At 41.5% G+C, this 13,585-nt stretch overlaps 1 non-coding gene across 1 annotated transcript; it reads right to left on the bottom strand.

The window, feature by feature from the left end:
* Positions 1-11,895: 11,895 nt before the first annotated feature.
* trnaa-ugc (transfer RNA alanine (anticodon UGC)) lies at positions 11,896-11,967 on the bottom strand. Its single transcript has one exon. It is a non-coding gene; the product is annotated as a tRNA-Ala (tRNA).
* Positions 11,968-13,585: the final 1,618 nt, after the last annotated feature.

Genomic DNA, 13,585 nt, shown 5'->3' with positions numbered 1-13,585 from the left:
TGAGAGTTGATAGTAATTTCAAAAATCACGCTGAAGTGATGTAATGAGAGTTGCTACTTACCTCAGAAATGATGCTACAGTGATGTGGTGAGAGTTGCGACTATCCTCAACATGATGCGACAATGATGTAGTGAGAGTTGCTACGATCCTCAAAATGATTCTACAGTGATGTTATGACAGTTGCTCCTAACCTAAGAAATGATGCTGACAGTGTTGTGGTGACAGTTGACAGTAATTTCAAAATCATGCTAAAGCGATGTCATGAGAGTTGCTTCTAACCAAACAAATGATGCTACAGTGATGTGGTGAGAGTTGCTACGAACCTCAAACTGATACTTCCAGTAATGTAGTGAGAGTTGCTACAAACCTCAAAATGATGCTGCAGTGATGTCATGGGAGTTGCTACTAACCTAAGAAATGATGCTACAGTTATATAATGAGAGTTGCTACAAATGTCAAAATGATGCAACAGTGATGTAGTGAGAGTTGATAGTAATTTCAAAATCACGCTAAAGTGATGTCGTGAGAGTTGCTACGATCCTCAAAATGATGCTCCAGCGATGTGGTGAGAGTTGATAGTAATTTCAAAATCACGCTAAAGTGATGTCTTGAGAGTTGCTACGATCCTCAAAATGATGCTAAAGTGATGTAATGAGAGTTGCTACTTACCTAAGAAATGATAATACAGTGATGTGGTGAGAGTTGCTACGAACCTCAAAATGATGCTAAAGTGATGTAATGAGAGTTGCTCCGAATCTCAAAATGATTCTAGAGTGATGTATTGAGAGTTGCTACTTACCTAAGAAATGATGCTGCAGTGATGTGGTGAGAGTTGCGACTATCCTCAAAATGATGCGACAGTGATGTAGTGAGAGTTGCTACGATCCTCAAAATGATGCTTCAGTGATGTTATGACAGTTGCTACTAACCTAAGAAATTATACTGACAGTGTTGTGGTGAGAGTTGATGGTAATTTCAAAATCATGCTAAAGTGATGTCATGAGAGTTTCTTCTAACCGAAGAAATGATGCTACAGTGATGTAGGCAGAGTTGGTACGATGCTCAAACTGATGCTTCCAGTAATGTAGTGAGAGTTGCTACAAACCTCAAAATGATGCTACAGTGATGTGGTGAGAGTTGCGACAAACCTAAGATGTGATGCTACAGTGATGTGGTGAGAGTTGATACTAATTTCAAAATAATGCTAAAGCGGTGTAATGAGAGTTGATACTTACCTAAGAAATGATTCTACAGTGATGTGGTGAGAGTTGCTACGAACCTCAAAATGATGGTACAGTGATGTAATGACAGTTGCTCGGAATCTCAAAATGATGCTCCAGTAATGTCGTGAGAGTTGCGACTATCCTCAAAATGATGCGACAGTGATGTAGTGAGAGTTGCTGCGATCCTCAAAATGATGCGACAGTGATGTGGTGAGAGGTGCTACGATCCTCAAAATGAGGTGGCAATGATGTTGTGAGAGTTGACACAAATCTCAAAATGATGCTGACAGTGATGTAATGAGAGTTGCGACAAACCTAAGAAGTGATGCTACAGTGATGTGGTGAGAGTTGATACTAATTTCAAAATAATGCTAAAGCGGTGTAATGAGAGTTGATACTTACCTAAGAAATGATTCTACAGTGATGTGGTGAGAGTTGCTACGAACCTCAAAATGATGGTACAGTGATGTAATGACAGTTATTAGGAATCTCAAAATGATGCTCCAGTAATGTCGTGAGAGTTGCGACTATCCTCAAAATGATGCAACAGTGATGTAATGAGAGTTGCTACAAATGTCCAAATGACGCTTAAGTGATGTAATGAGAGTGGCTACAAACCTAAGAAATGATGTTACAGTGATGTAATGAGAGTTGCTACAAATGACCAAATGATGCTAGAGTGATGTAATGAGATTTGCGACCAACCTAAGAAATTATGCTACAGACATGTGCTGAGAGTTGATAGTAATTTCAAAATCATGCTAAAGTGATGTAATGAGAGTTGCTACTTACCTGAGAAATGATGCGACAGTGATGTGGTGAGAGTTGCTACGAACCTCAAAATGATGCTACAGTGATGTAATGAGAGTTCCTACGAATCTCAAAATGATGCTACAGTAATGTCGCGAGAGTTGCGACTATACTCAAAATGATGCGACAGTGATGTAGTGAGAGTTGCTGCGATCCTCAAAATGATGCGACAGTGATGTGGTGAGAGGTGCTACGATCCTCAAAATGAGGTGGCAATGATGTAGTGAGAGTTGACACAAATCTCAAAATGATGCTGATAGTGATGTAGTGAGAGTTGATACTAATCTCAAAATGATGCTAAAGTGATGTAATGAGAGTTGCGACAAATCTAAGAAGTGATGCTACAGTGATGTGGTGAGAGTTGATAGTAATTTCAAAATAACGCTAAAGCGGTGTAATGAGAGTTGCTACTTCCCTAAGAAATGATGCTGCAGTGATGTAATGAGAGTTGCTACTAATCTCAAAATGATGCTAGAGTGATGTAATGAGATTTGCTACAAACCTAAGAAATGATGCTACAGTGATGTGGTGAGAGTTGATAGTAATTTCAAAATCATGCTAAAGTGATGTAATGAGAGTTGCTACTTACCTAAGAAATGATGCTACAGTCATGTCATGGGAGTTGCTACTGACCTAAGAAATGATGCTACAGTGATGAATTGAGAGTTGCTTCAAATGTCAAAATGATGCGACTGATGTAGTGAGAGTTGCTACGATCCTCAAAATGATGCTACATTCATGTGGTGAGAGTTGATAGTAATTTCAAAATCATGCTAAAGTGATGTAATGAAAGTTGCTACATACCTAAGAAATGATGCTACAGTGATGTGGTGAGAGTTGCTACGAACCTCAAAATGATTCAACAGTGATGTAATGAGAGTTGCTACTAACCGAAGAAATGATGCTACAGTGATGTAGTGAGAGTTGCTACGAATCTCAAAATGATGCTACAGTAATGACGTGAGAGTTGCTACTATCCTAAAAATGATGCGACAGTGATGTGATAATTACGATGAAGCTCATAATGAAATTACAGTGATGTAGTGAGAGTTGCTACTAACCTCAAAATGATGTTGAAAGTGATGTAGTGAGAGTGGCTAAAAACCTCAAAAACGATGCTATAGTGATGTCTTAAGAATTGCTACTAACCAAAGAAATGATGCTCCAGTGATGTGGTGAGAGTTGTTAATTACCTGAAAATGATGCGACAGTGATGTAATGAGAGCTGCTACGATCCTCAAAATGAGGTGGCAGTGATGTAGTGAGAGTTGATAGTAATTTAAAAATCACGCTAAAGTGATGTAATGAGAGTTGCTACTTACCTAAGAAATGATGCTACAGTGATGTGGTGAGAGTTGCTACGAACCTCAAAATGATGCTGACAGTGATGTAATGAGAGTTGCTACGATCCTCAAAATGATGCTACAGTGATGTGGTGAGAGTTGCTACTATCCTCAAAATGAGGTGACAGTGATGTAGTGAGAGTTGCTACGAATCTCAAAATGATGCTACAGTAATGTCATGGGAGTTGCTACGATCCTCAAAATGATACTACAGTGATGTAATGAGAGTTGCTACGAATCTCAAAACGATGCTACAGTGATGTGGTGAGAGTTGCGACTATCCTCAAAATGATGCGACAGTGATGTAGTGAGAGTTGCTACGATCCTCAAAATGATGCTACAGTGATGTTATGACAGTTGCTACTAACCTAAGAAATTATACTGACAGTGTTGTGGTGAGAGTTGATAGTAATTTCAAAATCATGCTAAAGTGATGTCATGAGAGTTTCTTCTAACCGAAGAAATGATGCTACAGTGATGTAGGCAGAGTTGGTACGATGCTCAAACTGATGCTTCCAGTAATGTAGTGAGAGTTGCTACAAACCTCAAAATGATGCTACAGTGATGTCATGGGAGATGCTACGAACCTAAGAAATGATGCTACAGTGATGTAGTGAGAGTTGCTACAAACCTCAAAATGATGCTACAGTGATGTGGTGAGAGTTGCTACTAACCTAAGAAATGATGCGACAGTGATGTAATGAGAGTTGCAACAAACCTAAGAAGTGATGCTACAGTGATGTGGTGAGAGTTGATACTAATTTCAAAATAATGCTAAAGCGGTGTAATGAGAGTTGATACTTACCTAAGAAATGATTCTACAGTGATGTGGTGAGAGTTGCTACGAACCTCAAAATGATGGTACAGTGATGTAATGACAGTTGCTAGGAATCTCAAAATGATGCTCCAGTAATGTCGTGAGAGTTGCGACTATCCTCAAAATGATGCAACAGTGATGTAATGAGAGTTGCTACAAATGTCCAAATGATGCTTAAGTGATGTAATGAGAGTGGCTACAAACCTAAGAAATGATGTTACAGTGATGTAATGAGAGTTGCTACAAATGACCAAATGATGCTAGAGTGATGTAATGAGATTTGCTACCAACCTAAGAAATCATGCTACAGACATGTGCTGAGAGTTGATTGTAATTTCAAAATCATGCTAAAGTGATGTAATGAGAGTTGCTACTTACCTGAGAAATGATGCGACAGTGATGTGGTGAGAGTTGCTACGAACCTCAAAATGATGCTACAGTGATGTAATGAGAGTTGCTACTTACCTAAGAAATGATGCTACAGTGATGTGGTGAGAGTTGCTACGAACCTCAAAATTATGCTACAGTGATGTAATGAGAGTTCCTTCGAATCTCAAAATGATGCTGCAGTAATGTCGCGAGAGTTGCGACTATCCTCAAAATGATGCGACAGTGATGTAGTGAGAGTTGCTACGATCCTCAAAATGATGCGACAGTGATGTGGTGAGAGTTGCTACGATCCTCAAAATGAGGTGGCAATGATGTAGTGAGAGTTGACACAAATCTCAAAATGATGCTGATAGTGATGTAATGAGAGTTGCTACTAACCGAAGAAATGATGCTACAGTGATGTAGTGAGAGTTGCTACGAATCTCAAAATGATGCTACAGTAATGACGTGAGAGTTGCTACTATCCTAAAAATGATGCGACAGTGATGTGATAATTACGATGAAGCTCATAATGAAATTACAGTGATGTAGTGAGAGTTGCTACTAACCTCAAAATGATGTTGAAAGTGATGTAGTGAGAGTGGCTAAAAACCTCAAAAACGATGCTATAGTGATGTCTTAAGAATTGCTACTAACCAAAGAAATGATGCTCCAGTGATGTGGTGAGAGTTGTTAATTACCTGAAAATGATGCGACAGTGATGTAATGAGAGTTGCTACTATCCTCAAAATGAGGTGACAGTGATGTAGTGAGAGTTGCTACGAATCTCAAAATGATGCTACAGTAATGTCATGGGAGTTGCTACGATCCTCAAAATGATACTACAGTGATGTAATGAGAGTTGCTACGAATCTCAAAACGATGCTACAGTGATGTGGTGAGAGTTGCTACTATCCTCAAAATGATGCGACAGTGATGTAGTGAGAGTTGCTAAGATCCTCAAAATGATACTACAGTGATGGAATGAGAGTTGCTACGAATCTCAAAACGATGCTACAGTAATGTCGTGAGAGTTGCGACTATCCTCAAAATGATGCGACAGTGATGTAGTGAGAGTTGCTACGATCCTCAAAATGATGCTACAGTGATGTGGTGAGACTTGCTACGAATCTCAAAACGATGCTACAGTGATGTAATGAGAGTTGCAACTAACCTAAGAAATGATGCGACAGTGATGTGGTGAGAGTTGCTAGGAACCTCAAAATGATGCAGGGTGACTTTGTGGAAAGTCTTGCACTCCCAACACATTCATTCTCACGAATGCAGTGACAGGTCAGAGCCAAGGGAGCCTCCATGTCCACAGATGTCCACATGGCAGCTGGACTTCCTTTTTCACTCCTTCCCGTTCCTCCTGGTACTTTTTGGCCACCGTTTGTTTGATGGTCTGAAAATGACGCCCAGAGTAAATCAATACATTGAAATTAGAGATGAAATAAACTGGAGATATCAACGACTGCTTTAGATCATTTCCACACAAACCTTTCTGGTTGGCAAACATATGAGGCTCAAGGACCTGAACCAGTTCCCTGAACCCTTCCCTCTCAACAATGCTGAGGGGCTGGCAGTCCTTCAGGATCAAATTCAGCAGAGCCTCATCCAGCATCTGCTTCCTGGAAGCTGGATGGTTAAAGATGAAGGAGAGAAGAAATGAATAGGAATTAATTCTCAATGAAGCAACTGTGAGTCAGTTGGAGAGTGGCTGTATACCTGAGTTCATCCTGGTGGATCTGGGACTTCATTCTCATGCCTGGCCCCATCATGCCTCAGCACTGAAGAGGTGCTTTTGTTGAGATGAGACGCTTCTGTCCAACAAATGCCACATTCAACCTGCAGAAAAGAACATGAGTACTCAGCTAAAAGTTCCTTTCTTCATGGTGACTGGTGTTTCTTAGTCTTAGACCACCAGGTTTCCAATGAGGTGTATCGGATACGTTGTTGTGTGCCGCTGAAATCCGTCCAATTCCGGCGTTGTTTCCTCATGAAATATGTTTGCCTTAAAGCTCATTAAAGTGTTGAACCACAATATCGTTCACCATAACTGAGTCAACTTCAAGATAACCTACGTCTACATTCCAGTCCCGGCTGCTCCTGTTCTGCTGCAGTCCAGAAAACAACAACCCGATACAATTGGCGCTCCTTCCCACAGCTCAGGCCCGGATCCGCATGGTTCCGCTGACTGACTGTGAGACGCGCTCCCTCCAGAGTGGCACAGCCCGATGGGGGTCCTTATCTGGCACGGGGGCGTAAAACAGGTGCGACTGGAAAGCCTGGTTTATTCTGCGTCGAGGGAACGCGTTGCTCTGCAATACACCGCCGAACCGCTAGGGGGTGTGGCTTTGTCTTTGTATTGTTTACGGGGCTCTTGTCAGATTCCTTGGTTTTCTTCCGGTCACAGACAACAATTGTTGGCCATTTGTCAGTCTTTGTAGTGCCGCGAAGAGGAGTTGTAGAGGTGGTCGTACTTGAGCACCTCCTCGATAATCCTTTCTTCAGCTTGGTCCATTTTTTCTTGGAGCCTTCACCACAGAAACTTTGAAAATGGCGGTGTTGTGCTGCGACTGAACCGGAAATAACGTTCTGAGCGGACCAATCACAGTCCTCGACGTTGACGTCACCACGCGTCGACGCGATGCTTAAGCAGGATTTTTTGGAGGCGCGTTTCAGGCTACGGCGGAGGAACGAATACTACGAATGAATTGAAAGATGATTGATGAAAGTGATTGAAAGTCGAAAAGGAAGTTAGCATGTCAGGGATGAGACACCCTGATAGTCCAAAAGGAAGTTAGCATGTCAGGGATGAGACACGCTTATCGTCCAACAGGAAGTTAGCATGTAAGGGATGAGACACGCTTATCGTCCAACAGGAAGTTAGCATGTCAGGGATGAGACGCGCTTATCGTCCAACAGGAAGTTAGCATGTCAGGGATGAGACACCCTGATCGTCCAACAGGAAGTTAGCATGTCAGGGATGAGACACCCTGATAGTCCAACAGGAAGTTAGCATCTCCATGGTTCCCTTGACCAGAAGCCAGTGGGATCGTTCCATTCTGACATCTTGATTGACATTTGTCCTTCTCTTAGCTAAATAGCTGGCAATCATTTGAAAAAACCTTGATTTACTTTTTGTATTTTGATCTTCAGCTCATTTGCATACTTTTGTTGAAATTCTCCCCTTTTTGTCTTTTTTTTCTGCTGTTTTTAGCACAAAGTCCACCTGGTGCCTAAAGACCAGTTCAGCATGGACTACGTTGAACCTTCAGTCCGCTGCATCAGCACCCATGGACAGTTCCCCCCTGACAGGAGGATTCTGGTGAGGAACATTAGTGGGACAGCGCTCTTGTTAGAACGGTTCTGATCCACCTTCCCTCCCCCTGTAGCTCCTCCTGTGTCCCCTCAGCGCTCTTGTTAGAACGGTTCTGATCCACCTTCCCTCCCCCTGTAGCTCCTCCTGTGTCCCCTCGGCGCTCTTGTTAGAACGGTTCTGATCCACCTTCCCTCCCCCTGTAGCTCCTCCTGTGTCTCCTCAGGTTTCCAAACTCCCTCCCACTGGCTGGTGCTGAAGGAGGGCCAGAGCTCCTCCTACAGGAGCCCATCCTGGCCTCCCCCGCTGCAGCTCCTCCACTAACCTCCCACCAGAGAGATGAGCCCCCTGGTTCAGAGTGACAGACCACCTCTGGGAGCAGACAACAGAGACCACATCAGGCTGGACTCCGTGCAGGTACGGAGGCTGACGGCTGCTGAGTGAGTGAGTTTACGACGCTCCCGCCACTGCTGCTGGATTGATTTAACACATCTGGAATATTTAGATTTATTCTGGGTCAACATCTGCATCTGTTGAAGTCCTCAGTCTCCATGCAGGTGGTGTTGTTCCAGATAAAAGGTCTCAATAACAGCATCACTCCAGGTGAAACCATTCCAAAGAAGGCTAAGTGGAGCTGGCATATCAGCCCCCAATGGAAGCCTGCTGCTGCTGCCAAGGTCTCCATGTCATCATGGAAAAGTTGATTGTTCAACTCAGTGTTTTTCCCATTGGGAAGAGATTTGTTGTTCCACCATGAAGTCTTTTCTTGTGATGAGTTTGTGTGTTGTAGTAGCATGAAGATATCTTGTTATCATGATCAACTCATCTGGCCTGGTGGAAGAACGCTGCTGTGTTTGGATTCAGACGAGTCAAATCTGAACCAGGGAATTGTAATGAACTCAAAATGATGCTAACGTTCACTCCATTACTCTTAGCATCATTTTGAGTTAATTAGCAATTCTTACTAAATCACTGTCGCATCATTTTGAGATCATTAGCAATTCTTCTGACATCACTGTCACATTATTTTGAGGTTCGTAGCAACTCTTACTACATGACTGTCAGCACCACTTTTTGGTTTTTTCGAAACACTTCCTACATTACTGTAAGCATCACTGAGTTAATTAGCAACTATCACTACATCACTGTCGCATCATTTTGAGATCATTAGCGATTCTTCTGACATCACTGTCACATTATTTTGAGGTTCGTAGCAACTCTTACTACATTATTGTTGCATTATTTAAAGGTTCGTAGCAACTCTTACTACAGTTCTGTCAGCATCACTTTGAGTTTATTAGCAACTATCACGACATTACTGTTAGCATCATTTTGAGTTTATTAGCAATTCTTCCGACATCACTGTCGCAATATTTTGAGGTTCGTCGCAACTCTTACTACATGACTGTCAGCATCACTTTGAGGTTATTCGAAACGTTCACTCCATTACTGTTAGCATCATTTTGAGTTCATTAGCAATTCTTACTACATCACTGTCGCATTATTTCGAGATCATTAGCAATTCTTCCGACATCACTGTCGCATTATTTTGAGGTTCGTAGCAACTCTTACTACAATACTGTTGCATTATTTAAAGGTTCGTAGCAACTCTTACTACATTACTGTCAGCATCACTTTGAGGTTATTTGAAAGTTTCACTCCATTACTGTTAGCATCATTTTGAGTTCATTAGCAATTCTTACTACATCACTGTCGCATCATTTTGAGATCATTAGCAATTCTTACGACATCACTGTCGCAATATTTTGAGGTTCGTAGCAACTCTTACTACATTATTGTTGCATTATTTAAAGGTTCGTAGCAACTCTTACTACATTACTGTCAGCATCACTTTGAGTTTATTAGCAACTATCACTACATTACTGTTAGCATAATTTTGAGTTGTTGAGCAATTCTCACGACATCACTGTAGCATTAAATTGAGTTCATTAGCAACTCTTACTAAATGACTGTCAGCATCACTTTGAGGTTGTTCGAAACACTTACTACATTCCTCTAAGCATCACTGAGTTTATTAGCAACTATCACTAAATTACTGTTAGCATCATTTTGAGTTCAATAGCAATTCTTCTGACATCACTGTCGCATTATTTTGAGGTTCGTAGCAACTCTTAGTACATGACTGTCAGCATCACTTTGAGGTTATTCGAAACGTTCACTCCATTACTGTTACTATCATTTTGAGTTCATTAGCAATTCGGACTAAATCACTGTCGCAATATTTTGAGGTTCGTAGCGACTTTTACTGCATTACTTTCGCATTATATTGAGGTTCGTAGCAACTCTTACTAAATTACTGTCAGCATCACTTTGAGGATATTCGAAACGTTCACTCCATTACTGTTAGCATCATTTTGAATTCATGAGCAATTCTTACTACATCACTGTCGCATCATTTTGAGATCATTAGCAATTCTTCCGACATCACTGTCGCATTATTTTGAGGTTCGTAGCAACTCTTACTACAAGACTGTCAGCATCACTTTGAGGTTATTCGAAACGTTAACTCCATTACTGTTAGCATCATTTTGAGTTCATGAGCAATTCTTACGAAATCACTTTCGCATCATTTTGAGATCTTTAGCAATTCTTCTGACATCACTGTCGCATAATTTTGAGGTTCGTAGCAACTTTTACTACATCACTGTCGCATTATTTTGAGGTTCGTCGCAACTCTTCCTACATGACTGTCACCATCACTTTTGAGGTTATTCGAAACACTTACTACATTACTGTAAGTATCACTGAGTTGATTCGCAACTATCACTACACTACTGTTAGCATCATTTTAAGTTCATTAGCAATTCTTCCGACATCACTGTCGCAAAATTTTGAGGTTCGTAGCAACTTTTACTACATTACTGTCGCATTATTTTGAGGTTCGTAGCAACTCTTACTACATGACTGTCAGCATCACTTAGAGGTTATTCGAAACACTTACTACATTACGGTAAGCATCACTGAGTTGATTAGCAACTATCACTACATTACTGTTAGCATCATTTTGAGTTCATTAGCAACTCTTACAATTTATAGTTTTAAAGGTTCGTTCCACCAAAATACTTTCTAATTTATAGTTTTAAAGGTTCGTTCCACCAAAATACTTTCTAATTTATAGTTTTAAAGGTTCATTCCACCAAAATACTTTCTAATTTATAGTTTTAAAGGTTCACTCCACCAAATACTTTCTAATTTATAGTTTTAAAGGTTCATTCCACCAAAATACTTACTAATTTATAGTTTTAAAGGTTCGTTCCACCAAAATACTTTCTAATTTATAGTTTTTAAGGTTCATTCCAACAAAATACTTTCTAATTTATAGTTTTAAAGGTTCGTTCCACCAAAATACTGCTTTCTGTCCAACTTCTCAGTTTTAAAGGTTCCTTCAGTTGAGGGCTCCTGGTTCTGTGTGAGGGGTTGAGGGTCAATATGGGATGATGAGGAAGATTTCATGTCACGATGGTCCTGCTAAAGTAACTGAGAGTCATGACATCAAACAATGTCATCAAATTACGCTTGAACTCTTAAAATGGCAATAAAATCTACTGGAATCATTTTAGCACAAACACTTTTATATTGATTTTGTGAGCATCATTTTTCAAACATTATAACATAAACTTTAAAAAGGGTCCATTCACGAACACTCTTACTTGAAGGTAGTCACTGATATCAGTAAACAGCTGATAAAGTTTTGTGTTCATGTTTTAATTCTCTACTCTGACCTGTGCTGAGACACTGGACCAGAGAGGAAGACCTGCTCAGCCTCCTGCATGGACCAATTCTGCAGCTCAGTGATGACGACGAGGGATTCAGCATTGAGTTCATTTTAAACTTTTTGGAGGAAACAAATGAAGGCTCACAGTCACACTGACGCAGCTACAAATACTTTGATATGCAACAGACTGGTTTCTCTTCTGGTAGTTTGTTATCAACTGTTGTCACATTTATGGATCAATTTAGCTGATAAGATGAAGGCTCCAAAGGACCAGCTGGAGATGCCGGGGATTGAACCCAGGGCCTCATACATGCAAAGCATGCGCTCTACCACTGAGCTACATCCCCTCTGTCAGAGTCACTGTTTAACTGATGCAGCAACACAAACACAGACACAACATTTTTTAAATTATTATTCTTCATTTTAGGGAAAAAAGGAAGTCAGCCTGTGATCTCAAAGGCTCTGTGATCTAGGTAGTTTCACTGTGATGTCAGCCCACACAACCTTAGACCACAGAGGCAAGTCAGGCTCCAGGAAGCTGAGGCTGCTCCGTTCTCAGTCCAATCCAGAGTGAAGGTTTCCCTCTCTGAAGCTTTCCAATCCAGCCCAGATCCTCTCTGACCAGCAGGAGTCTTTGACTAATAAATAATCATTATATTGAATGTCTGCTCATCCTCAGAATGAAGTAAAAGTATTTGTGTTCCTAAAATAATCTCCAGATGCTAAGATCAATTATTAACATTGATTGACAGCTCTAAACTGAGCCACCATCACTATACAGTTGCAACTGAAATATTGAGAAATATTTCAAGGAAGCAGCAGGCCCTCATCCGCCCCGGTCCACTTGACTGTGTCCCCTGAGACAGATGACAGCTCGCTTCTGGCAGAGGCAGTTAGGTTGAGGACCGTTGCTGATGTCATCAACTGATGTCTCCATCACCAAAGGTGACAGACAGGATGGTCATGGACATAAAACAGAGGTCGAAGAATGAGAAAGAATGGTTGTCCTGACTGAAGTTTAGCTTGAGCTTTTTAATTTGTTACTAAAGGAAGTACTGGTACAAGTAAAGGCAGGCGAACTTTCCACAAATATTCAGAATTAACTTTGACAACCAAAACATGAACCAAGACGACAAAATAGTGAACATGAAAAAGGAACCAGTCCCACCTTCTTGTGTGTTCCTGCTGAAGTAAATGTTTATGAAAATTTGTTGTGTTCTTTTTCCAAAGGTCCAGCCAGCATTGCAGGTCTCAGGAGGAGGAGCCACTTCAGCAGGATCTGTGGGACAAATCCCCCCATGGTGAGACCTGTCCAGCTCCCTGCAGCTCTGCAAGTGTTACCAACTCTTCATTCCAGCTGTTTGGTTGAATCCCATTTTTTCACCTTTGAACCTTTTGAACACTGATGAGGAGGTGAGGCTGGAGGCAAAACCACAACCTCACGTCATCTCACAGGATGAACCAAAATGCCAGACACTTCCTGTTACTGCTCTAGCACCACCTGTCTCCCCTCCATGTCTTTACCATCTGTGCAGCTTCCTGCTGTCCCTGGACCCTCACAGGTGATCGCTCCACCTGGAGCCTCACAGATGGGTTCTAACCTCCCAATACCTGCAGCCCAGCCTCGACCCACTCAGACACAGTCACCCGTTCAAGCTGGGCCTGGTACCACACTCAAGTACAGACAGAGAGAAAGAAGACACACGGGATCCTTTGAAGAAAATGTAATAAAGACAGGAAGCCCCATCACATTGTCAGTGTTTCAGTGACTGGCATTGTGAAGAGACTGAGACAAAGTCAGTTATGAATGGAGGGCTGAGTTGGAGCAGAGGGGGACAGGATCCTTGGGGTGGACTGTCTTTAGGAGGGTGAGGTGTGTGGTGGTCTTGGTGGACCCTCTGCATCTCAAGCTGAGACCACAGAGTCCTGTGTTCTTGAGTCATTGTCTATAGTCTCTGTTGTTGG

The sequence above is a fragment of the Aulostomus chinensis genome, chromosome 1 (genome assembly GCF_037954235.1).
Source record: "Aulostomus chinensis isolate RoL2024-O1b breed Wild chromosome 1, RoL_Achi_v1.0, whole genome shotgun sequence".
NCBI classification, from domain to species: domain Eukaryota; kingdom Metazoa; phylum Chordata; class Actinopteri; order Syngnathiformes; family Aulostomidae; genus Aulostomus; species Aulostomus chinensis.
The sequence above is the reverse complement of the archived record's forward strand: the minus strand, read 5'-3'. Positions and strand labels throughout refer to the sequence as shown.